The 25,651-nt window shown below is 45.2% G+C and overlaps 3 gene segments (V, D, J or C); all 3 read right to left on the minus strand.

Moving 5' to 3' along the window:
* LOC110257561 (T cell receptor beta constant 2-like) overlaps nt 1–25,651 on the minus strand; it is a 192,884-nt gene that overhangs the window by 105,167 nt on the left and 62,066 nt on the right.
* Nucleotides 1–25,651, minus strand: part of LOC102167789 (T cell receptor beta constant 1-like) — a 116,160-nt gene that overhangs the window by 85,983 nt on the left and 4,526 nt on the right.
* LOC146394893 (T cell receptor beta variable 16-like) overlaps nt 1–25,651 on the minus strand; it is a 57,304-nt gene that overhangs the window by 15,233 nt on the left and 16,420 nt on the right. Inside the window, exon 3 of the V gene segment in view lies at nt 22,329–22,565.

Consider the following 25,651-nt stretch of genomic DNA (forward strand, 5'->3'; position numbering starts at 1 on the left):
TAACTAAGACAACTCATGACTGTTAATCACTAGAACTATGACCGAACATAAGAAATCCTAGGCTAGAGGCTCAGTATTTCTTCCCACTGATAAGGGTGCTGTCTCAACTTCTCAATGAAGGACTTGCTTCGTGACTACTTTATGTCAATCCCCCCATATTGATGGACTCCACACTAAACACCTCTATGTTTTATGGTCGATACGTCTGTGTCAATCACTGTGGCGGCTACGAGGATAATTTATAGCTATTTCACCATGATGCAGGGCACAAGATAAGCATGGGCCAAAGGAGGCAGGTCCTAGGAGATTTAGGGAATTATTTCTGCTTTGAACATGCTAGAATATTTGCTCGCCATGGCTCAACCTTGGAAATATTTAGACATTTCAAAGAGACTGATGATTTTTCTCCAAAGCTTTTCGCTTTTATCACCGTGTTCAGGTGTGCTTTCTCTTAATATTTAGTTCTTTTTACCTGGAATAGGTGACTAAGAAAGGTAGAATTAAGGCTTGAGCCATCAAATTATATTTATAATATAGGGTCAGATTTTATCATAGGAAATATAATTATTGACATACTGTTACTATACACACAATACTGACATCTTATTAAAGGGCATCTGACAGCCTCTTGTGGCTATATTTTTTATGATTGAAGTAGACGACGTTAGAATAGGGTCATCTCCCATTATAATGGTCCTTTCTCTGCAAAGGGTAGGTGAAGGTACCTTGTAATGGATTACTTCTGGCACAACATTATGGTATATGGGATGAGGCCAGAAGCTCCCTTATCCAAAGAAAATCTGTGGACTCCTGTTGAGGTATATGCTTGCTGTGTTTTATATTACTGTATATTATATACTGTATATTATATTATATTATTTTACTGTATTGACTTGAACAGGAGGAAATACATTTTCCAGATCTTTCTTCATGGTACACTTCTTATTAGAGTTGACCTCAAGAAAAATATTTGCAAATGAAGCACATGTCATTACGCTCTGAAGTCAGAATTGGTCCAAGACAGTAAGGAACAGGATCAGAAGTTCCAGTTTTTCATGCTATGGTAACTACTCTCCAAAGATGGCACCCAGATGAACCACACCTTCAGCATCCAAATTTCTCTAACTCCCTGCCTCTTGAATCTGGGCTGGCCTGAACGGGATAGAAGTGATGCTATGACTTTCCCACCTGGTCATAAGTAGCCTTGTAGCTCCCACCTGGGTCTGCTGAATGCTTACTCTTGGGGAAGCCAGCCACTATGTAGTAATTTTAACTACCCGAGGCCACCATGCCATGAAGAAACCCCCCTAATCACACGGAAGGGCTGTGTGTAGAAAGAGAGACATGCTGGCTGGTCCACAGCTATTCCAGGCATCCCAGGTGCAGTATCAGGTGGGTGCCTGAAGAAGCCATCTTGGACGTGCAGGCAACCTGAGCCTTCAGGTATCGCCATCATCAATGACTGATCTGACATGACTCATGAGAGACCCCATGGGAACTGCCCAGCCCAGCCCACTCAGCCCAGAGAACCATGAGAGATAATACGTGTTTAAGTCACTGCATGGAGGTGGTCATTGTCAAGTGCTGTTTTTCTAAGCTAAGTGAGATCTAAAATGCTCAAACCTTGTGTGTACAACTTAGAGATTTTTCACAAATGACTGCCACCGAGATCAAAATATAGGCCATTTTCAGAACCCCCCTTGTGCTTCTCTCCAAGTAAATTAAAAATGCCCTCAAATGTAGACTCTATTTTAACTTCATAAAGTGTGTACCCTGTCTTCTTTTCTGTTTTAACATTCTGCTTATAAGACTCATCTGTGATTTTACAAATAATACTTGCTTTTTTCTATATTTTACTCTATTATTTCATGTAGCTCAATGCATTTATCCATCCCACTGTTAATGGACATTTGAGTGTTTTCCACTTTGAAGTCATTATGAATAAAGCTGCTGTGATAGGAAGGGATATGTGAGAAAAACATAATATTTCCTCCCAATTCTGGGATATTTAGGTCTGTACACAGTTAGCAGATTGGCTTTCTGACTTGTCTAACTTACTGATCGCTTTCAGTATATTTAAATCAGAAAACTACATCTACGGTGCCCAAGAAATATTAGTTACTCGATTATATTGTTCTCTACATTGTTCTCCCTGGGTAACAGGTAAAATGGCTTCTTAAAACTAGAAAAGAAAATATTTAATGATACTTTAACTTTTTTTCTTCTTTTTGGGGCCACACTTGCAGGATAAGGAGATTGCTAGGCTAGCAGTCAAACTGGAACTGCAGCTGCCACCCACAGCCACAGCAACATGGGATCCCAGCTGTGTCTGCCACTTACACCACAGCTCATGGCAATGCCAGATCCTTAACCCACTGAGTTAGGACTGGGATTCAACTTGCATCCTCATGGACACTAATTGGCTTGGTTACCACTGAGCCACCACAGGAACTCCTTTTTTTTTTTTTTTTTTTTTTTTTTGGGCCGCACCCTGGGCATATGGAAGTTCCCAGGCTAGGGGTTGAAACGGAGATATTAGCCCCCAGCCTATAGCTGCCATAGCCACAGCAACACTGCATCTGAGCCGAATCTGTGCCCTACACCAGAGCTCACTGTAACACCAGACCTTAGCCCACTGACGGAGACCAGGGATTGAACCTGCATTTTCATGGAACTGCTGGATCATGTTCACCCCTAGCCTGGGAACTTCCATATGCCATGCATTCGGCCCCCACAAAAAAAAAAAAAAAAAAAAAAAAAAAAAGGTATTTCACTGGTTCCGGTATTCTCATTGTGGCAAAGTGAAAATGAATCCTACTAGGAACCATGAGGTTGTGGGTTTGATCCCTGGACTCGCTCAGTGGGTTAAGGATCCGGTGTTGCCATGAGCTGTGGTGTACATTGCAGATGACACTTGGATCTGGTGTTGCTGTGGCTGTGGTGTAGGCCGGCAGGTGCAGCTCCAGTTCAACCCCTAGCCTGGGAACCTCCATATACCGCAGATGCAACCCTAAAAAGCAAAAACAAAAACAAAAGAAGACAAAAGTATTTTACTAGTTCTCTTCTCTGGGCCAGAAATACAGAGTAAAGGGGTGGCTGCTATCCTGGGTCCCTGGTTTCGGTGCCAAGGAACACAGGCTGAGGACAGAGCACTGACCCTGTGTCGGCTATTTAACCACCAGTAACCAAGGGACATTGTCACCATGTAGATAGATAGTGGCAGCATGTCTATTTTGTTGTTGCCCAGTTCCACCTGATCCAGACCAGGGCTCATCTTTGTGTCTTCATTTTCACACTTGGGGTCTAAGTACCACCTCCCTGGGGCTTACTACACAAAGCCTTACAGCCTCCCTTTTCACAGACTCTGGGCCCTTTATTATTTCTTTTGTCTCTCCTTCTTGATCTCCTATGCACAGGATTTGACTAATCTTAATGCTTGGCTCATAACACTAAGACACTGTTTACTGATTTTTTTTTTTTTTCTTTTTGGGGCTGCACCTGTGGCATATGGAAGTTCCCAGGCTAGGGGTCCAATCAGAGCTGCAGCTGCCGGCCTACCCCACAGCCACAGCAACTCAGGATCTGAGCCTCATCTTTGACCCATGCTGCGGCTCCAGGCAGTGCCGGATCCGTAACCCACTGCTCAAGGCCAGGGATCGAACCCCCATCCTCATGGATCCTAGTCAGGTTCATGGCCCACTGAGCCCCGATAGGAACGCCCTCATTTTTAAAATGTATTGATATAGAAGGGACCTGTGAAACATCTCCCCCGCTCAGCCAATGACATGCAAGGTAAACCCTGACACTACTTACATGAAAACCATGCGACCCTCCCCACCCCATCTCCTGCCAGTCCCCATCCAGGTCTGTACTAAACTGCATCCTGAACTGGGGGCATCATCCTTCCTTGGCACTGTCTGCTGGAAAATGTTGGACAGTCGCCTCTCCGGAGGAAAAGCAAACAAGCCCTGATTCGTGGCGCCTGCTGATGACTGTGGTGTAAGCATCCCTAGGATGGTTGATTTCAAGCTCTCAGCAAGAGGTCGCTGCAACTGAGGTTGGGAAACAGTTGCACAAAGAGCTCTTCTGAGCTGGTAAAAGCCAGTCCCTGCAAGAGCTGTTTCTTGCTTCCCTTTTAATATTTTTCTATTATATTTGTGGTCATGGAAAGGATTTTCTTGAGTCGTGTGTAGCTTCAGAAAAGAAGCACATTGTCTTTTTAGAAGAACTTACTTCGGTATCATACCAAACAAAGCGAGTCACAAAGAGAAGGACAAATACCATATGATTTCACCTATATGTTGGAATCAAAAATACGGCACATAAAACCACTACGGAAAATAGTATGGAGGCACCTCAGAAAAGTAAATGTAGAACTATCACATGACCCAGAAATCCCACTGGTGGGCACATATCTGGACAAAGCTTTCCTTGAAAAAGATGCATGCACCCCTGTGTTCATTCCAGCACTCTTCACAATAGCAAAGACATGAAAACAAGCTAAAGGTCCAACCACAGATGACTGGATTAAGAAGACGTGGTATATATACGCAGTGGAATATGACTCAGCCATAAAAAAGAACAAAGTAATGCCATTTGCAGCAATATGGATGGAATGAGAGACTCTCATCCTGAGTGAAGTAAGTCAGAAAGAGAAAGACATATACCATATGATTTCACTTATATCTGGAATCTAACATATGGCACAAATGAACCCTTCTACAGAAAAGACATGCATGAACTTGGAGAAGAGACTTGTGGTTGCCAAGGGGGAGGGGGAGCGAGTGGAATGGACTGGGAGCTTGTGGTTAAGAGAGGCAAACGACTGCATTTGGAGGGGATAAGCAATGCGATCCTGCTGTAGAGCACAGGTAACTATATCTAGTCACTTGTGATGGAATATGATGGAGGATAATGGGAGAAAAAGAGGGTGTGTGTGTGTGTGTGTTGTGTGTGTGTGACTGGGCCACGTTGCTGTAGAGTGACAGAACCCTGAAAACCAACTAGAATGGAAAAAATAAAAATCATTTTAAAACAATAAGAGACAATATAAAAAATATATGGCACAAAAGATCCTTTCTGCAAAGCAGAAACAGATCCCAGACATGGAGAACCGACTGTGGTTGTGGGGGGAAGCAGGGAGGAAGTTGGATGGATGCAGAGTTTGGGATTCGTAGAGACAAAACATTACATTTATGCATTTATTTATTTAGCTTCTTAGCCTGAAGCATACGGCCAGGGGTCGAATCAGAGCTGCAGGTGCCGGCCCAGGCCACGGCCACAGCAACGCAGGATCTGAGCCTCATCTGCAACCTACACCCCAGCTCATGGCAACACTGCATCCTTAACCCACTGAGCAAGACCAGGGATTGAACCCGAGTCCTTATGGATACTAGTTGGGTTTGTTATCACAGCGCCATGATGGGAACTCCAAACTATTACGTATGGAATGGATAAACAATAATGTCCTACTCTGTAGCCCAGGGAGCAACATCCAAAACCTTGGGGTAGAATATGATGGAAGACAGTATGAGAAAAAGAATGGGTCACTGACTCACCATATGACTGGGTCACCATGCTGGACAGCAGACATTGGCACGACACCGCAAATCAAATCAAATCAAATTTCAAATACAGAAAAAAGCAAATCTGCTTTTCGATATCTCACCAGAGTTACTTTTGCACTCGATATTAATTTCCTACAGCATTGCTCATCGCTGTATTCGTTTTGACGGACACGATAGTTTTCCATCCCATGAGTGTCCCACAGTTTATTCATTCACCCTCCTGTCAATGCACGTGTGTCTTGGTTCCACATTTCTCTACTACGAAGAGTGCTGCTGAGACGCCTTATCTATGTCATCTGATAAGCAGAAGCAGGAGCTTCCCTGATGCAGTGGATTTGCTGAGTCATGGAACAGAGGAACAATCAACCATTTAAGATAATATCAAAAGGTTTCCAAATGGTTTGCATCATTTAAGCTCCCACAGGTAATATTGTGGATCCAGATATAACTATTTATATCTCTAAGCTTTTTATATTTGGATATAAACACGAAATGGGTTCACCATTGCATCTTGCTTCACATTTTCTTGATAACCCACGCAGTCAGACATCTCGTATAGTGGTTGATCATAGATGTTTCTGCTATTACATGTATGTTAACATCTTTCACTCATTTTTGGTGGATCCTACAAGAGTTGTGGTCAGTCTGTGGCTTTTTTCTCGGAAAGGGCTTTTTGAGGGGTTTACAGGCACTGCTCTTGTGGCTCAGCCCAGAACTTTCTAGCTTGGGGGACAAGCCTTGCTGTCTGAAGTCTTTCTCATTTACTCCCTCTGCCTTCTCTTCCCTCTGACACCTTTGCTGAGACAACAGCACCTTCTCTATGAAGGTTCTCGGCTTGTTCTGTACCTGGGTATAGAGGGTTCACCTTCCAAGCCTTATCCTGTTCATTCAACAGTCACAAACTAGGAGCCCCCATCATGACTCAGCAGAAATGAATTGGACTAGTATCCATGAGGATGCAGGTTCAATCCCAGGCCTCGCTCAGGGGGTTAAGGATCTGGCATTGCCATGAGCTTCAACACAGGTCATCACAGACATGGCTCGGTGGCTTCCACCAGTGGCTACAGCTCCAATTCGACCTCTTGCCTGGGAGCCTCCATATGCTGCAGGTGCAGCCCTAAAAGGACAAAAACAACAACAGCAAAACAATCACAAACGATATATAGGCCATCACTGGCTTCCTTCTTCTTGGCTGCCTTATGATCCTGTTTATCTTGGGGGCCCAGGATGGTGACAAGAAAGTGATGAAGTGTCTTGGGGAGACAAATGCCAACGTTGATTACAAAAATACACTGTTTTACAGAAGCTTATTGAGACCTACCTAGAGAATTATGTGTTGATGTATCGAAGAATATATGATTAACCTGCGGCAGAGTCAGAAGGAAAATCCAGGTTTTAGCATTTTCAGCCCAAGGAACTACTCCATATCAGTTGGCCATTTATAGGCCCGGCTCCATTCCCATTGGCTAGTTCTCAAACAACCAGACTTTCTCCACACTCCATACTTAGATTTTTTTCCCCCTCATTCTCTCTCCACACAGACACACAGACACACACACACACACACACGTACCCGCACACGCACAGGCACACACACACCTCACAGTCAGAAAGGCTGTGGTTTTTCCTCCCTCCACACCCTCCAGGGGGCTCTTCCCTGCGGTGGGTGGGGTGGGGGAGAGGGGCTGCTGCAAAGGTTCTTGTTTGGGTCTCTGATCTCTGCTCAGCGCTGTGTCACTAGCAGCACAAAGGTAGAGGCTGCTGTCGGCAGGATGCACGCTTCTCACCACCAGAGATGAAAACGTTTGGTCTGGGTGGCTGATGAGAAACTTGGCGCTGTTATAACCTTTTTCGTAGGTGGCATTAGAGCCCATGTTAGAAGTTGCTATCAGCAGGGGGCCCTGTTCTGGGAACTGATGATACCAGAACATAGTTATGGCTTGAAGGTCCACTGTACGGCACTGGATGGTCACAGAGGCACCGCTCTTACAGATGGCCCTGCTGGGATGTTGAGAGACGAGGGCGCCAAACCCGTAGCCTGCTGAGACAGAGGTCAAAGAGATGAGCAGCCGGCAGGACCAGGCGGACCCGACCATGGGCAGAAAATCAGCCTGGCTCCCTTCCCTTTCTCACAGCTCCCAGGGAATCCCATTGGCTTTCTGAAGTCTCACTGTCCTACTTCTTAGGGTCCATAACCCTCACTCCCCCACGACAGGTGGCTTCTCGCTTTACCCTTTCCACCTCCAGAGAGCGAGGAGGTCCCCTCTTGTTTTGATCAGCCTAAAGAATCCACAATCCCCGGCTCCCACCCAACTCACGCCAACACACACACACACACAACACACACACACGCATACTCGCCCAAGCTACTCAGGTAATAAGGCTCTTACTGGGTCTCAGAAGCAGCAGAAGCACCAGCATCTTCAGCTGCTGGCCTGGCACCACACCTCTCTGAAGGAAGGTGCGACCTTGCCCCCCAATCTTCTGTTCTCCACCCATGGAAGGCGGGTTGGCTGCCTACTAATCCTGCTCACTACTCCGCCCCCTAGTGGTCGTCGTCTATGATGGCAAATGATGTCCATGACATCTTCCATGATGCCAGAGACCACCTAGTGGTGGTCTTCCTGCCAAAGAACGACACAGACATTGCTGGAAGGGGTCTCGGAGACGGTCGAACGCAACCCCTGACTGCACAGAACATAAGCTGAGAAACGACTTAAGTTTCTTATCCTTATATATGTGTGTAGCAAATGACGTTCTACTTCATTCTTTACTTCTGTAACCTAGTCTCGGTGTAACGAAGACAACTCATGACTGTTAATCACTAGAACTATGACCGAACATAAGAAATCCTAGGCTAGAGGCTCAGTATTTCTTCCCACTGATAAGGGTGCTGTCTCAACTTCTCAATGAAGGACTTGCTTCGTGACTACTTTATGTCAATCCCCCCATATTGATGGACTCCACACTAAACACCTCTATGTTTTATGGTCGATACGTCTGTGTCAATCACTGTGGCGGCTACGAGGATAATTTATAGCTATTTCACCATGATGCAGGGCACAAGATAAGCATGGGCCAAAGGAGGCAGGTCCTAGGAGATTTAGGGAATTATTTCTGCTTTGAACATGCTAGAATATTTGCTCGCCATGGCTCAACCTTGGAAATATTTAGACATTTCAAAGAGACTGATGATTTTTCTCCAAAGCTTTTCGCTTTCATCACCGTGTTCAGGTGTGCTTTCACTTAATATTTAGTTCTTTTTACCTGGAATAGGTGACTAAGAAAGGTAGAATTAAGGCTTGAGCCATCAAATTATATTTATAATATAGGGTCAGATTTTATCATAGGAAATATAATTATTGACATACTGTTACGATACACATAATACTGACATCTTATTAAAGGGCATCTGACATGCTCTCATGGCTATATTTTTATGATTGAAGTAGACGACGTTAGAATAGGGTCATCTCCCATTCTAACGGTCCTTTTTCTGCAAAGGGTAGGTGAAGGTACCTTGTAATGGATTACTTCTGGCACAACATTATGGTATATGGGATGAGGCCAAAAGCTCCCTTATCCGAAGAAAATCTGTGGACTCCTGTTGAGGTATATGCTTGCTGTGTTTTATATTACTGTATATTATATACTGTATATTATATCATATTATTTTACTGTATTGACTTGAACAGGAGGAAATACATTTTCCAGAACTTTCTTCATGGTACACTTATTAGAGTTGACCTCAAGAAAAATATTTGCAAATGAAGCACATGTCATTATGCTCTGAAGTCAGAATTGGTCCAAGACAGTAAGGAACAGGATCAGAAATTCCAGTTTTTCATGCTATGGTAACTACTCTCCAAAGATGGCACCCAGATGAACCACACCTTCAGCATCCAAATTTCTCTAACTCCCTGCCTCTTGAATCTGGGCTGGCCTGAACAGGGTAGAAGTGGTACTATGACTTTCCCACCTGGTCATAAGTAGCCTTGTAGCTCCCACCTGGGTCTGCTGAATGCTTACTCTTGGGGAAGCCAGCCACTATGTAGTAATTTTAACTACCCGAGGCCACCATGCCATGAAGAAACCCCCCTAATCACACGGAAGGGCTGTGTCTAGAAAGAGAGACATGCTGGCTGGTCCACAGCTATTCCAGGCATCCCAGGTGCAGTACCAGGTGGGTGCCTGAAGAAGCCATCTTGGACGTGCAGGCAACCTGAGCCTTCAGGTATCGCCATCATCAATGACTGATCTGACATGACTCATGAGAGACCCCATGGGAACTGCCCAGCCCAGCCCACTCAGCCCAGAGAACCATGAGAGATAATACGTGTTTAAGTCACTGCATGGAGGTGGTCATTGTCAAGTGTTGTTTTTCTAAGCTAAGTGAGATCTTGTGTGTACAGCTTAGAGATTTTTCACAAATGAGTGCCACCGAGATCAAAATATAGGCCATTTTCAGAATCCCACTTGTGCTTCTCTCCAAGTAAATTAAAAATGCCCTCAAGTGTAGACTCTATTTTAACTTCATAAAGTATGTACCCTGTCTTCTTTTCTGTTTTAACATTCTGCTTATGAGACTCATCCATGATTGTAGAAATAATACTTGCTTTTTTTCTATATTTTACTCTATTATTTCATGTAGCTCAATGCATTTATCCATCCCACTGTTAATGGACTTTTGAGTGTTTTCCACTTTGAAGTCATTATGAATAAAGCTGCTGTGATAGGAAGGGATATGTGAGAAAAACATAATATTTCCTCCCAATTCTGGGATATTTAAGTCTGTACACAGTTAGCAGATTGGCTTTCTGACTTGTCTAACTTACTGATCGCTTTCAGTATATTTAAATCAGAAAACTATGTCTACGATGCCCAAGAAATATTAGTTACTCGATTATATAGTTCTCTACATTGTTCTCCCTGGGTAATAGGTAAAATGGCTTCTTAAAACTTGCCAAGAAAATATTTAATGATACTTTAACTTTTTTTTTTGCTTTTTGGGGCCACACTTGCAGCATATGGAGATTGCTAGGCTAGCAGTCAAACTGGAACTGCAGCTGCCACCCACAGCCACAGCAACATGGGATCCCAGCTGTGTCTGCCACCTACACCACAGCTCACGGCAATGCCAGATCCTTAACCCAATGAGTGAGGCCTGGGATTGAGCTTGCATCCTCATGGACACTAATTGGGTTGGATACCACTGAGCCACCACAGGAACTCCTTTTTTTTTTTTTTTTTTTTTTTTGGGCCGCACCCTGGGCATATGGAAGTTCCCAGGCTAGGGGTTGAATCGGAGATATTAGCCCCCAGCCTATAGCTGCCATAGCCACAGCAACACTGGATCTTAGCCGAATGTGCGGCCTACACAAGAGCTCACTGTAACACCTGATCCTTAGCCCACTGAGGGAGATCAGGGATTGAACCTGCATTTTCATGGAACTGCTGGATCATGTTCACCCCTAGCCTGGGAACTTCCACATGCCATGCATGTGCCCCTCCCCCCCACAAAAAAAAAGGTATTTCACTGGTTCCGGTATTCTCATTGTGGCAAAGTGAAAATGAATCCTACTAGGAACCATGAGGTTGTGGGTTTGATCCCTGGACTCGCTCAGTGGGTTAAGGATCCGGTGTTGCCATGAGCTGTGGTGTACATTGCAGATGACACTTGGATCTGGTGTTGCTGTGGCTGTGGTGTAGGCCGGCAGGTGCAGCTCCAGTTCAACCCCTAGCCTGGGAACCTCCATATACCGCAGATGCAACCCTAAAAAGCAAAAACAAAAACAAAAGAAGACAAAAGTATTTTACTAGTTCTCTTCTCTGGGCCAGAAATACAGAGTAAAGGGGTGGCTGCTATCCTGGGTCCCTGGTTTCGGTGCCAAGGAACACAGGCTGAGGACAGAGCACTGACCCTGTGTCGGCTATTTAACCACCAGTAACCAAGGGACATTGTCACCATGTAGATAGATAGTGGCAGCATGTCTATTTTGTTGTTGCCCAGTTCCACCTGATCCAGACCAGGGCTCATCTTTGTGTCTTCATTTTCACACTTGGGGTCTAAGTACCACCTCCCTGGGGCTTACTACACAAAGCCTTACAGCCTCCCTTTTCACAGACTCTGGGCCCTTTATTATTTCTTTTGTCTCTCCTTCTTGATCTCCTATGCACAGGATTTGACTAATCTTAATGCTTGGCTCATAACACTAAGACACTGTTTACTGATTTTTTTTTTTTTTCTTTTTGGGGCTGCACCTGTGGCATATGGAAGTTCCCAGGCTAGGGGTCCAATCAGAGCTGCAGCTGCCGGCCTACCCCACAGCCACAGCAACTCAGGATCTGAGCCTCATCTTTGACCCATGCTGCGGCTCCAGGCAGTGCCGGATCCGTAACCCACTGCTCAAGGCCAGGGATCGAACCCCCATCCTCATGGATCCTAGTCAGGTTCATGGCCCACTGAGCCCCGATAGGAACGCCCTCATTTTTAAAATGTATTGATATAGAAGGGACCTGTGAAACATCTCCCCCGCTCAGCCAATGACATGCAAGGTAAACCCTGACACTACTTACATGAAAACCATGCGACCCTCCCCACCCCATCTCCTGCCAGTCCCCATCCAGGTCTGTACTAAACTGCATCCTGAACTGGGGGCATCATCCTTCCTTGGCACTGTCTGCTGGAAAATGTTGGACAGTCGCCTCTCCGGAGGAAAAGCAAACAAGCCCTGATTCGTGGCGCCTGCTGATGACTGTGGTGTAAGCATCCCTAGGATGGTTGATTTCAAGCTCTCAGCAAGAGGTCGCTGCAACTGAGGTTGGGAAACAGTTGCACAAAGAGCTCTTCTGAGCTGGTAAAAGCCAGTCCCTGCAAGAGCTGTTTCTTGCTTCCCTTTTAATATTTTTCTATTATATTTGTGGTCATGGAAAGGATTTTCTTGAGTCGTGTGTAGCTTCAGAAAAGAAGCACATTGTCTTTTTAGAAGAACTTACTTCGGTATCATACCAAACAAAGCGAGTCACAAAGAGAAGGACAAATACCATATGATTTCACCTATATGTTGGAATCAAAAATACGGCACATAAAACCACTACGGAAAATAGTATGGAGGCACCTCAGAAAAGTAAATGTAGAACTATCACATGACCCAGAAATCCCACTGGTGGGCACATATCTGGACAAAGCTTTCCTTGAAAAAGATGCATGCACCCCTGTGTTCATTCCAGCACTCTTCACAATAGCAAAGACATGAAAACAAGCTAAATGTCCAACCACAGATGACTGGATTAAGAAGACGTGGTATATATACGCAGTGGAATATGACTCAGCCATAAAAAAGAACAAAGTAATGCCATTTGCAGCAATATGGATGGAATGAGAGACTCTCATCCTGAGTGAAGTAAGTCAGAAAGAGAAAGACATATACCATATGATTTCACTTATATCTGGAATCTAACATATGGCACAAATGAACCCTTCTACAGAAAAGACATGCATGAACTTGGAGAAGAGACTTGTGGTTGCCAAGGGGGAGGGGGAGCGAGTGGAATGGACTGGGAGCTTGTGGTTAAGAGAGGCAAACGACTGCATTTGGAGGGGATAAGCAATGCGATCCTGCTGTAGAGCACAGGTAACTATATCTAGTCACTTGTGATGGAATATGATGGAGGATAATGGGAGAAAAAGAGGGTGTGTGTGTGTGTGTGTTGTGTGTGTGTGACTGGGCCACGTTGCTGTAGAGTGACAGAACCCTGAAAACCAACTAGAATGGAAAAAATAAAAATCATTTTAAAACAATAAGAGACAATATAAAAAATATATGGCACAAAAGATCCTTTCTGCAAAGCAGAAACAGATCCCAGACATGGAGAACCGACTGTGGTTGTGGGGGGAAGCAGGGAGGAAGTTGGATGGATGCAGAGTTTGGGATTCGTAGAGACAAAACATTACATTTATGCATTTATTTATTTAGCTTCTTAGCCTGAAGCATACGGCCAGGGGTCGAATCAGAGCTGCAGGTGCCGGCCCAGGCCACGGCCACAGCAACGCAGGATCTGAGCCTCATCTGCAACCTACACCCCAGCTCATGGCAACACTGCATCCTTAACCCACTGAGCAAGACCAGGGATTGAACCCGAGTCCTTATGGATACTAGTTGGGTTTGTTATCACAGCGCCATGATGGGAACTCCAAACTATTACGTATGGAATGGATAAACAATAATGTCCTACTCTGTAGCCCAGGGAGCAACATCCAAAACCTTGGGGTAGAATATGATGGAAGACAGTATGAGAAAAAGAATGGGTCACTGACTCACCATATGACTGGGTCACCATGCTGGACAGCAGACATTGGCACGACACCGCAAATCAAATCAAATCAAATTTCAAATACAGAAAAAAGCAAATCTGCTTTTCGATATCTCACCAGAGTTACTTTTGCACTCGATATTAATTTCCTACAGCATTGCTCATCGCTGTATTCGTTTTGACGGACACGATAGTTTTCCATCCCATGAGTGTCCCACAGTTTATTCATTCACCCTCCTGTCAATGCACGTGTGTCTTGGTTCCACATTTTTCTACTACGAATAGTGCTGCTGAGACGCCTTATCTATGTCATCTGATAAGCAGAAGCAGGAGCTTCCCTGATGCAGTGGATTTGCTGAGTCATGGAACAGAGGAACAATCAACCATTTAAGATAATATCAAAAGGTTTCCAAATGGTTTGCATCATTTAAGCTCCCACAGGTAATATTGTGGATCCAGATATAACTATTTATATCTCTAAGCTTTTTATATTTGGATATAAACACGAAATGGGTTCACCATTGCATCTTGCTTCACATTTTCTTGATAACCCACGCAGTCAGACATCTCGTATAGTGGTTGATCATAGATGTTTCTGCTATTACATGTATGTTAACATCTTTCACTCATTTTTGGTGGATCCTACAAGAGTTGTGGTCAGTCTGTGGTTTTTTTCTCGGAAAGGGCTTTTTGAGGGGTTTACAGGCACTGCTCTTGTGGCTCAGCCCAGAACTTTCTAGCTTGGGGGACAAGCCTTGCTGTCTGAAGTCTTTCTCATTTACTCCCTCTGCCTTCTCTTCCCTCTGACACCTTTGCTGAGACAACAGCACCTTCTCTATGAAGGTTCTCGGCTTGTTCTGTACCTGGGTATAGAGGGTTCACCTTCCAAGCCTTATCCTGTTCATTCAACAGTCACAAACTAGGAGCCCCCATCATGACTCAGCAGAAATGAATTGGACTAGTATCCATGAGGATGCAGGTTCAATCCCAGGCCTCGCTCAGGGGGTTAAGGATCTGGCATTGCCATGAGCTTCAACACAGGTCATCACAGACATGGCTCGGTGGCTTCCACCAGTGGCTACAGCTCCAATTCGACCTCTTGCCTGGGAGCCTCCATATGCTGCAGGTGCAGTCCTAAAAGGACAAAAACAACAACAGCAAAACAATCACAAACGATATATAGGCCATCACTGGCTTCCTTCTTCTTGGCTGCCTTATGATCCTGTTTATCTTGGGGGCCCAGGATGGTGACAAGAAAGTGATGAAGTGTCTTGGGGAGACAAATGCCAACGTTGATTACAAAAATACACTGTTTTACAGAAGCTTATTGAGACCTACCTAGAGAATTATGTGTTGATGTATCGAAGAATATATGATTAACCTGCGGCAGAGTCAGAAGGAAAATCCAGGTTTTAGCATTTTCAGCCCAAGGAACTACTCCATATCAGTTGGCCATTTATAGGCCCGGCTCCATTCCCATTGGCTAGTTCTCAAACAACCAGACTTTCTCCACACTCCATACTTAGATTTTTTTCCCCCTCATTCTCTCTCCACACAGACACACAGACACACACACACACACACACGTACCCGCACACGCACAGGCACACACACACCTCACAGTCAGAAAGGCTGTGGTTTTTCCTCCCTCCACACCCTCCAGGGGGCTCTTCCCTGCGGTGGGTGGGGTGGGGGAGAGGGGCTGCTGCAAAGGTTCTTGTTTGGGTCTCTGATCTCTGCTCAGCGCTGTGTCACTAGCAGCACAAAGGTAGAGGCTGCTGTCGGCAGGATGCACGCTTCTCACCACCAGAGATGAAAACGTTTGGTCTGGGTGGCTGATGAGAAACTTGGCGCTGTTATAACCTTTTTCGTAGGTGGCATTAGAGCCCATGTTAGAAGTTGCTATCAGCAGGGGGCCCTGTTCTGGGAACTGATGATACCAGAACATAGTTATGGCTTGAAGGTCCACTGTACGGCACTGGATGGTCACAGAGGCACCGCTCTTACAGATGGCCCTGCTGGGATGTTGAGAGACGAGGGCGCCAAACCCGTAGCCTGCTGAGACAGAGGTCAAAGAGATGAGCAGCCGGCAGGACCAGGCGGACCCGACCATGGGCAGAAAATCAGCCTGGCTCCCTTCCCTTTCTCACAGCTCCCAGGGAATCCCATTGGCTTTCTGAAGTCTCACTGTCCTACTTCTTAGGGTCCATAACCCTCACTCCCCCACGACAGGTGGCTTCTCGCTTTACCCTTTCCACCTCCAGAGAGCGAGGAGGTCCCCTCTTGTTTTGATCAGCCTAAAGAATCCACAATCCCCGGCTCCCACCCAACTCACGCCAACACACACACACACACAACACACACACACGCATACTCGCCCAAGCTACTCAGGTAATAAGGCTCTTACTGGGTCCCAGAAGCAGCAGAAGCACCAGCATCTTCAGCTGCTGGCCTGGCACCACACCTCTCTGAAGGAAGGTGCGACCTTGCCCCCCAATCTTCTGTTCTCCACCCATGGAAGGCGGGTTGGCTGCCTACTAATCCTGCTCACTACTCCGCCCCCTAGTGGTCGTCGTCTATGATGGCAAATGATGTCCATGACATCTTCCATGATGCCAGAGACCACCTAGTGGTGGTCTTCCTGCCAAAGAACGACACAGACATTGCTGGAAGGGGTCTCGGAGACGGTCGAACGCAACCCCTGACTGCACAGAACATAAGCTGAGAAACGACTTAAGTTTCTTATCCTTATATATGTGTGTAGCAAATGACGTTCTACTTCATTCTTTACTTCTGTAACCTAGTCTCGGTGTAACGAAGACAACTCATGACTGTTAATCACTAGAACTATGACCGAACATAAGAAATCCTAGGCTAGAGGCTCAGTATTTCTTCCCACTGATAAGGGTGCTGTCTCAACTTCTCAATGAAGGACTTGCTTCGTGACTACTTTATGTCAATCCCCCCATATTGATGGACTCCACACTAAACACCTCTATGTTTTATGGTCGATACGTCTGTGTCAATCACTGTGGCGGCTACGAGGATAATTTATAGCTATTTCACCATGATGCAGGGCACAAGATAAGCATGGGCCAAAGGAGGCAGGTCCTAGGAGATTTAGGGAATTATTTCTGCTTTGAACATGCTAGAATATTTGCTCGCCATGGCTCAACCTTGGAAATATTTAGACATTTCAAAGAGACTGATGATTTTTCTCCAAAGCTTTTCGCTTTCATCACCGTGTTCAGGTGTGCTTTCACTTAATATTTAGTTCTTTTTACCTGGAATAGGTGACTAAGAAAGGTAGAATTAAGGCTTGAGCCATCAAATTATATTTATAATATAGGGTCAGATTTTATCATAGGAAATATAATTATTGACATACTGTTACGATACACATAATACTGACATCTTATTAAAGGGCATCTGACATGCTCTCATGGCTATATTTTTATGATTGAAGTAGACGACGTTAGAATAGGGTCATCTCCCATTCTAACGGTCCTTTTTCTGCAAAGGGTAGGTGAAGGTACCTTGTAATGGATTACTTCTGGCACAACATTATGGTATATGGGATGAGGCCAAAAGCTCCCTTATCCGAAGAAAATCTGTGGACTCCTGTTGAGGTATATGCTTGCTGTGTTTTATATTACTGTATATTATATACTGTATATTATATCATATTATTTTACTGTATTGACTTGAACAGGAGGAAATACATTTTCCAGAACTTTCTTCATGGTACACTTATTAGAGTTGACCTCAAGAAAAATATTTGCAAATGAAGCACATGTCATTATGCTCTGAAGTCAGAATTGGTCCAAGACAGTAAGGAACAGGATCAGAAATTCCAGTTTTTCATGCTATGGTAACTACTCTCCAAAGATGGCACCCAGATGAACCACACCTTCAGCATCCAAATTTCTCTAACTCCCTGCCTCTTGAATCTGGGCTGGCCTGAACAGGGTAGAAGTGGTACTATGACTTTCCCACCTGGTCATAAGTAGCCTTGTAGCTCCCACCTGGGTCTGCTGAATGCTTACTCTTGGGGAAGCCAGCCACTATGTAGTAATTTTAACTACCCGAGGCCACCATGCCATGAAGAAACCCCCCTAATCACACGGAAGGGCTGTGTGTAGAAAGAGAGACATGCTGGCTGGTCCACAGCTATTCCAGGCATCCCAGGTGCAGTACCAGGTGGGTGCCTGAAGAAGCCATCTTGGACGTGCAGGCAACCTGAGCCTTCAGGTATCGCCATCATCAATGACTGATCTGACATGACTCATGAGAGACCCCATGGGAACTGCCCAGCCCAGCCCACTCAGCCCAGAGAACCATGAGAGATAATACGTGTTTAAGTCACTGCATGGAGGTGGTCATTGTCAAGTGTTGTTTTTCTAAGCTAAGTGAGATCTTGTGTGTACAGCTTAGAGATTTTTCACAAATGAGTGCCACCGAGATCAAAATATAGGCCATTTTCAGAATCCCACTTGTGCTTCTCTCCAAGTAAATTAAAAATGCCCTCAAGTGTAGACTCTATTTTAACTTCATAAAGTATGTACCCTGTCTTCTTTTCTGTTTTAACATTCTGCTTATGAGACTCATCCATGATTGTAGAAATAATACTTGCTTTTTTTCTATATTTTACTCTATTATTTCATGTAGCTCAATGCATTTATCCATCCCACTGTTAATGGACTTTTGAGTGTTTTCCACTTTGAAGTCATTATGAATAAAGCTGCTGTGATAGGAAGGGATATGTGAGAAAAACATAATATTTCCTCCCAATTCTGGGATATTTAAGTCTGTACACAGTTAGCAGATTGGCTTTCTGACTTGTCTAACTTACTGATCGCTTTCAGTATATTTAAATCAGAAAACTATGTCTACGATGCCCAAGAAATATTAGTTACTCGATTATATAGTTCTCTACATTGTTCTCCCTGGGTAATAGGTAAAATGGCTTCTTAAAACTTGCCAAGAAAATATTTAATGATACTTTAACTTTTTTTTTTGCTTTTTGGGGCCACACTTGCAGCATATGGAGATTGCTAGGCTAGCAGTCAAACTGGAACTGCAGCTGCCACCCACAGCCACAGCAACATGGGATCCCAGCTGTGTCTGCCACCTACACCACAGCTCACGGCAATGCCAGATCCTTAACCCAATGAGTGAGGCCTGGGATTGAGCTTGCATCCTCATGGACACTAATTGGGTTGGATACCACTGAGCCACCACAGGAACTCCTTTTTTTTTTTTTTTTTTTTTTTTTTGGGCCGCACCCTGGGCATATGGAAGTTCCCAGGCTAGGGGTTGAATCGGAGATATTAGCCCCCAGCCTATAGCTGCCATAGCCACAGCAACACTGGATCTTAGCCGAATGTGCGGCCTACACAAGAGCTCACTGTAACACCTGATCCTTAGCCCACTGAGGGAGATCAGGGATTGAACCTGCATTTTCATGGAACTGCTGGATCATGTTCACCCCTAGCCTGGGAACTTCCACATGCCATGCATGTGCCCCTCCCCCCCACAAAAAAAAAGGTATTTCACTGGTTCCGGTATTCTCATTGTGGCAAAGTGAAAATGAATCCTACTAGGAACCATGAGGTTGTGGGTTTGATCCCTGGACTCGCTCAGTGGGTTAAGGATCCGGTGTTGCCATGAGCTGTGGTGTACATTGCAGATGACACTTGGATCTGGTGTTGCTGTGGCTGTGGTGTAGGCCGGCAGGTGCAGCTCCAGTTCAACCCCTAGCCTGGGAACCTCCATATACCACAGATGCAACCCTAAAAAGCAAAAACAAAAACAAAAGAAGACAAAAGTATTTTACTAGTTCTCTTCTCTGGGCCAGAAATACAGAGTAAAGGGGTGGCTGCTATCCTGGGTCCCTGGTTTCGGTGCCAAGGAACACAGGCTGAGGACAGAGCACTGACCCTGTGTCGGCTATTTAACCACCAGTAACCAAGGGACATTGTCACCATGTAGATAGATAGTGGCAGCATGTCTATTTTGTTGTTGCCCAGTTCCACCTGATCCAGACCAGGGCTCATCTTTGTGTCTTCATTTTCACACTTGGGGTCTAAGTACCACCTCCCTGGGGCTTACTACACAAAGCCTTACAGCCTCCCTTTTCACAGACTCTGGGCCCTTTATTATTTCTTTTGTCTCTCCTTCTTGATCTCCTATGCACAGGATTTGACTAATCTTAATGCTTGGCTCATAACACTAAGACACTGTTTACTGATTTTTTTTTTTTTCTTTTTGGGGCTGCACCTGTGGCATATGGAAGTTCCCAGGCTAGGGGTCCAATCAGAGCTGCAGCTGCCGGCCTACCCCACAGCCACAGCAACTCAGGATCTGAGCCTCATCTTTGACCCATGCTGCGGCTCCAGGCAGTGCCGGATCCGTAACCCACTGCTCAAGGCCAGGGATCGAACCCCCATCCTCATGGATCCTAGTCAGGTTCATGGCCCACTGAGCCCCGATAGGAACGCCCTCATTTTTAAAATGTATTGATATAGAAGGGACCTGTGAAACATCTCCCCCGCTCAGCCAATGACATGCAAGGTAAACCCTGACACTACTTACATGAAAACCATGCGACCCTCCCCACCCCATCTCCTGCCAGTCCCCATCCAGGTCTGTACTAAACTGCATCCTGAACTGGGGGCATCATCCTTCCTTGGCACTGTCTGCTGGAAAATGTTGGACAGTCGCCTCTCCGGAGGAAAAGCAAACAAGCCCTGATTCGTGGCGCCTGCTGATGAGTGTGGTGTAAGCATCCCTAGGATGGTTGATTTCAAGCTCTCAGCAAGAGGTCGCTGCAACTGAGGTTGGGAAACAGTTGCACAAAGAGCTCTTCTGAGCTGGTAAAAGCCAGTCCCTGCAAGAGCTGTTTCTTGCTTCCCTTTTAATATTTTTCTATTATATTTGTGGTCATGGAAAGGATTTTCTTGAGTCGTGTGTAGCTTCAGAAAAGAAGCACATTGTCTTTTTAGAAGAACTTACTTCGGTATCATACCAAACAAAGCGAGTCACAAAGAGAAGGACAAATACCATATGATTTCACCTATATGTTGGAATCAAAAATACGGCACATAAAACCACTACGGAAAATAGTATGGAGGCACCTCAGAAAAGTAAATGTAGAACTATCACATGACCCAGAAATCCCACTGGTGGGCACATATCTGGACAAAGCTTTCCTTGAAAAAGATGCATGTACCCCTGTGTTCATTCCAGCACTCTTCACAATAGCAAAGACATGAAAACAAGCTAAATGTCCATCCACAGATGGCTGGATTAAGAAGACGTGGTATATATACACAGGGGAATATGACTCAGCCATAAAAAAGAACAAAATAATGCCATTTGCAGCAATATGGATGGAACGAGAGACTCTCATCCTGAGTGAAGTAAGTCAGAAAGAGAAAGACATACACCATATGATTTCACTTATACCTGGAATCCAGCATATGGCACAAATGAACCCTTCTACAGAAAAGACATGCATGAACTTGGAGAAGAGACTTGTGGTTGCCAAGGGGGAGGGGGAGCGAGTGGAATGGACTGGGAGCTTGTGGTTAAGAGAGGCAAATGACTGCATTTGGAGGGGATAAGCAATGCGATCCTGCTGTAGAGCACAGGTAACTATATCTAGTCACTTGTGATGGAATATGATGGAGGATAATGGGAGAAAAAGAGGGTGTGTGTGTGTGTGTGTTGTGTGTGTGTGACTGGGCCACGTTGCTGTAGAGTGACAGAACCCTGAAAACCAACTAGAATGGAAAAAATAAAAATCATTTTAAAACAATAAGAGACAATATAAAAAATATATGGCACAAAAGATCCTTTCTGCAAAGCAGAAACAGATCCCAGACATGGAGAACCGACTGTGGTTGTGGGGGGAAGCAGGGAGGAAGTTGGATGGATGCAGAGTTTGGGATTCGTAGAGACAAAACATTACATTTATGCATTTATTTATTTAGCTTTTTAGCCTGAAGCATACGGCCAGGGGTCGAATCAGAGCTGCAGGTGCCGGCCCAGGCCACGGCCACAGCAACGCAGGATCTGAGCCTCATCTGCAACCTACACCCCAGCTCATGGCAACACTGCATCCTTAACCCACTGAGCAAGACCAGGGATTGAACCCGAGTCCTTATGGATACTAGTTGGGTTTGTTATCACAGCGCCATGATGGGAACTCCAAACTATTATGTATGGAATGGATAAACAATAATGTCCTAGCCTGTAGCCCAGGGAGCTACATCCAAAACCTTGGGGTAGAATATGATGGAAGACTGTATGAGAAAAAGAATGGGTCACTGACTCACCATATGACTGGGTCACCATGCTGGACAGCAGACATTGACATGACATCGCAAATCAAATCAAATCAAATTTCAAATACAAAAAAAGCAAATCTGCTTTACGATATCTTACCAGAGTTACTTTTGCACTCGATATTAATTTCCTACAGCATTGCTCATCGCTGTATTCGTTTTGACGGACACTATAGTTTTCCATCCCATGAGTGTCCCACAGTTTATTCATTCACCCTCCTGTCAATGCACGTGTGTCTTGGTTCCACATTTCTCTACTACGAAGAGTGCTGCTGAGACTCCTTATCTATGTCATCTGATAAGCAGAAGCAGGAGCTTCCCTGATGCAGTGGATTTGCTGAGTCACGGAACAGAGGAACAATCAACCATTTAAGATAATATCAAAAGGTTTCCAAATGGTTTGCATCATTCAAGCTCCCACAGGTAATATTGTGGATCCAGATATAACTATTTATATCTCTAAGCTTTTTATATTTGGATATAAACACGAAATGGGTTCACCATTGCATCTTGCTTCACATTTTCTTGATAACCCACGCAGTCAGACATCTCGTATAGTGGTTGATCTTAGATGTTTCTGCTATCACATGTATGTTAACATGTTTCACTCATTTTTGGTGGATCCTACAAGAGTTGTGGTCAGTCTGTGGTTTTTTTCTCGGAAAGGGCTTTGTGAGGGGTTTACAGGCACTGCTCTTGTGGCTCAGCCCAGAACTTTCTAGTTTGGGGGACAAGCCTTGCTGTCTGAAGTCTTTCTCATTTACTCCCTCTGCCTTCTCTTCCCTCTGACACCTTTGCCGAGACAACAGCACCTTCTCTATGAAGGTTCTCGGCTTGTTCTGTACCTGGGTATAGAGGGTTCACCTTCCAAGCCTTATCCCGTTCATTCAACAGTCACGAACTAGGAGCCCCCATCAAGACTCAGCAGAAATGAATTGGACTAGCATCCATGAGGATGCAGGTTCAATCCCGGGCCTCGCTCAGTGGGTTAAGGATCTGGCATTGCCATGAGCTTCAACACAGGTCATCACAGACGTGGCTCAGTGGCTACAGCTCCAATTCGACCTCTTACCTGGGAGCCTCCATATGCTGCAGGTGCAGTCCTCAAAGGACAAAAACAACAACAGCAAAACAATCACAAACTATATATAGGCCATCACTGGCTTCCTTCTTCTTGGCTGCCTTATAATCCTGCTTATCTTCAGGGCCCAGGATGGTGACAAGAAAGTGTTGAAGTGTCTTGGGGAGATAAATGCCAACGTTGATTACAAAAATACACTGTTTTACAGAAGCTTATTGAGACCTACCTAGAGAATTATGTGTTGATGTATCGAAGAATATATGATTAACCTGCGGCAGAGTCAGAAGGAAAATCCAGGTTTTAGCATTTTCAGCCCAAGGAACTACTCCATATCAGTTGGCCATTTATAGGCCCGGCTCCATTCCCATTGGCTAGTTCTCAAACAACCAGACTTTCTCCACACTCCATACTTAGATTTTTTCCCCCATCTTTCTCTCTCCAGACACACACACACACACACACACACCTCACAGTCAGAAAGGCTGTGGTTTTTCCTCCCTCCACACCCTCCAGGGAGCTCTCCCTGGGGTGGGTGGGGTGGGGGAGGGCAGCTGCTGCAAAGGTTCTTGTTTGGGTCTCTGATCTCTGCTCAGCGCTGTGTCACTAGCACCACAAAGGTAGAGGCTGCTGTCGGCAGGATGCACGCGTCTCACCACCAGAGATGAAAACGTTAGGTCTGGGTGGCTGATGAGAAACTTGGTGCTGTTAAAACCTTTTTCGTAGGTGGCATTAGAGCCCATGTTAGAAGTTGCTATCAGCAGGGGGCCCTGTTCTGGGAACTGATGATACCAGAACATAGTTGTGGTTTGAAAGTCCACTGTACGGCACTGGATGGTCACAGAGGCACCGCTCTTACAGATGGCCCTGCTGGGATGTTGAGAGACGAGGGCGCCAAACCCGTAGCCTGCTGAGACAGAGGTCAAAGAGATGAGCAGCCGGCAGGACCAGGCGGACCTGACCATGGGCAGAAAATCAGCCTGGCTCCCTTCCCTTTCTCACAGCTCCCAGGGAATCCCACTGGCTTTCCGAAGTCTCTCTGTCCCACTTCTTAGGGTCATAACCCTCACTCCCCCGCGACTGGTGGCTTCTCGCTTTACCCTTTCCACCTCCAGAGAGCGTGGAGGTCCCCTCTTGTTTTGATCAGCCTAAAGAATCCACAATCCCCGGCTCCCACCCAACTCACGCCAACACACACACACAGGCATACTCGCCCAAGCTACTCAGGTAATAAGGCTCTTACTGGGTCCCAGAAGCAGCAGAAGCACCAGCATCTTCAGCTGCTGGCCTCGCACCACACCTCTCTGAAGGAAGGTGCGACCTTGCCCCCCAGTCTTCTGTTCTCCACCCATGGAAGGCGGGTTGGCTGCCTGCTAATCCTGCTCACTACTCCGCCCCCTAGTGGTCGTCGTCTATGATGGCAAATGATGTCCATGACATCTTCCATGATGCCAGAGACCACCTAGTGGTGGTCTTCCTGCCAAAGAACGACACAGACATTGCTGGAAGGGGTCTCGGAGACGGTCGAACTCAACCCCTGACTGCACAGAACATAAGCTGAGAAACGACTTAAGTTTCTCATCCTTATATATGTGTGTAGCAAATGACGTTCTACTTCATTCTTTACTTCTGTAACCTAGTCTCAGTGTAACTAAGACAACTCATGACTGTTAATCACTAGAACTACGACCGAACATAAGAAATCCTAGGCTAGAGGCTCAGTATTTCTTCCCACTGATAAGGGTGCTGTCTCAACTTCTCAATGAAGGACTTGCTTCGTGACTACTTTATGTCAATCCCCCCATATTGATGGACTCCACACTAAACACCTCTATGTTTTATGGTCGATACGTCTGTGTCAATCACTGTGGCGGCTACGAGGATAATTTATAGCTATTTCACCATGATGCAGGGCACAAGATAAGCATGGGCCAAAGGAGGCAGGTCCTAGGAGATTTAGGGAATTATTTCTGCTTTGAACATGCTAGAATATTTGCTCGCCATGGCTCAACCTTGGAAATATTTAGACATTTCAAAGAGACTGATGATTTTTCTCCAAAGCTTTTCATTTTCATCACCGTGTTCAGGTGTGCTTTCACTTAATATTTAGTTCTTTTTACCTGGAATAGGTGACTAAGAAAGGTAGAATTAAGGCTTGAGCCATCAAATTATATTTATAATATAGGGTCAGATTTTATCATAGGAAATATAATTATTGACATACTATTACGATACACATAATACTGACATCTTATTAAAGGGCATCTGACATGCTCTCGTGGCTATATTTTTATGATTGAAGTAGACGACGTTAGAATAGGGTCATCTCCCATTCTAACGGTCCT

The sequence above is a fragment of the Sus scrofa genome, chromosome 18 (assembly GCF_054392235.1).
Source record: "Sus scrofa isolate SSC_HxYL_T2T_F1_AM1 chromosome 18, Sscrofa_HxYL_maternal_Yorkshire_Landrace_v2.0, whole genome shotgun sequence".
NCBI lineage: Eukaryota > Metazoa > Chordata > Mammalia > Artiodactyla > Suidae > Sus > Sus scrofa.